This window comes from Crinia signifera, chromosome 1 (assembly GCF_055691185.1).
Source record: "Crinia signifera chromosome 1, ASM5569118v1, whole genome shotgun sequence".
In the NCBI taxonomy this organism is placed as follows: domain Eukaryota; kingdom Metazoa; phylum Chordata; class Amphibia; order Anura; family Myobatrachidae; genus Crinia; species Crinia signifera.
In genome coordinates, this window is record NC_139217.1 from 340,093,272 (window position 1) to 340,095,175 (window position 1,904).

The following is a 1,904-nucleotide window of genomic DNA, read 5'->3' on the forward strand; positions in this document are numbered from 1 at the left end:
ACTAGAATTAACTACATCACTAATTGATGGATTACTAGAATCCTCCTTCACATTATAATATTAAAAAAAAAAAAAAAAATTTAAAATAAATAAATAAAATAAATAAATAAAATAAATATATCAAATAAAAAATAATAAAAAACCTTAAAAATAAAAAAGGTATTAATTAATAAAAAATTTTTACACACTGTTATTCTTTTCACACATTATAAAATCTATATAAACTAAATTAGAAACACACCACAGGAAGTGATGTCATGAACATTTCCCTATATATACCCACACTTGAGCTCACATACATCACTTGCTCTTTGGATGTTGGAGAGTACACAGGTTCAGGCTACACTAAGGTAAGAGGACTTTGGGATCCACTCTCCCATTAATAGGAATTTAATTTACTTGCCTTAATTATATAATTTACTATTATTATTATTTTTTGATTAGGGGAATTCTTTCTCCACCCCAAAAATTAGGAAGTGATTATTTATCACCTTTTTGGAGGTATGTACTCATTGCCATATATTTATATTTTTTTATAAAAAATAATTATACCAATTGATTTATTTTTTCCAATTGACACTAATTGATAATTAATATACATTTTTAACTATAGGCCGAAAATTAAAACCATATACCAGCTTATTTACTTCCCCAATTGAAACCTGGGAGTAAACTAAGGGATTACACATTGAAGGTATGTACCCACCATAACATCGTACATCTTAATTGATCGACTAATTTACATCTTGGTTAATTGACTGACAATTAAGTGGGAAATTGATTAAAGTATCTACCTTTAGGTTTAAATTGAAGATTCTGCCTTTATTGGCCATCCTTGTCTACCTAATTTTCATTCACTGGCCTTTGAGCATCATGTCCCCATGAATATCCAGTAGTGTATGGGACCACTTTTTTCATAATTGGTATGTATAACTAATGGTATAATCTTTACGGTCACATTTAAAAAGCTAAACTGTCCACCTTTACTTATATACCTGTATACATATATAATCTCTAGGTCCAGTTCTATTTTAAAAAGAAAGAAAATAAGAAAAAGTTCTTTAATTAAGGATCAAAAAACAGGTACTCTTATCCTCTAAATAATTAATTGATCACAGAATAGCTTATAAATTAACAATATATATGCGATATAGTAATTAATGCACTTTATTTGCAGTAACTACTTTCAGTACACTTTGAAAATACAGTGTGAATAAAAATTATCCCTACTATTCTACAAGCTAAAAACAACTTTAATTCAATTAAGGTATGCCAAAGTATTTATTTATTCATAATTTGCATTCCTGACAAAGTTCTTATTGAAAATCTCAATGATTTAATAATTGTCAATGCCAACAGACTCCTAGTCATTTCTTCTTCTCTCATCCTCTTGTTCTGATTCCCTTCTGTTCGCCATCTCTGTCTTTTCCATTGTTGTTTAATCAAAAAAAGATTGTAAATTATTACTAATGTCTTTCCTATTTTATGTATTTACAATCATGCTCTATTTTTATAGATTCATACTATAAGTATCAATCCCCTGATGAAGTCTCATAAAGAGACGAAACGCGTCGGGTACTTGGTATGATCCTGATTCAAAGAGAATACTCCTTTTCCAAGAGCACTTGCATTTTATGTGTTTTATAAATAAATGTTTTATACTTAATGAGAAGTCTTGGATAATAATATTTGGTACTTGTTTCCTAGAACGGCCACAACGATTTAGATCGTTGTGGTCGTAAGATAAAAAATCGGATCGATCGCATCGCATGCGATTTGGTCGCATACGATGCGACCGATCCGATCGACCGATTTTTCACCCGATTTTTTTTTTTTTTCACCAGATTTGTTTAAATTGCCCCCCCAAATGTTAATAAGTGTGCTAGACCCCACGATAGACGTGA

The 1,904-nt window shown here is 29.8% G+C and overlaps 1 long non-coding RNA gene across 2 annotated transcripts; it reads left to right on the forward strand.

Moving 5' to 3' along the window:
• Window positions 1-709: 709 nt before the first annotated feature.
• On the forward strand, window positions 710-1,672 carry LOC146029976 (uncharacterized). Of its 2 annotated transcripts, XR_014455505.1 has the most exons (3): window positions 710-923; window positions 1,178-1,267; window positions 1,517-1,672. It is a non-coding gene; the product is annotated as an uncharacterized LOC146029976 (long non-coding RNA). The 2 variants fall into 2 exon arrangements; XR_014455503.1 differs by having other exon boundaries at window positions 710-1,267.
• Window positions 1,673-1,904: the final 232 nt, after the last annotated feature.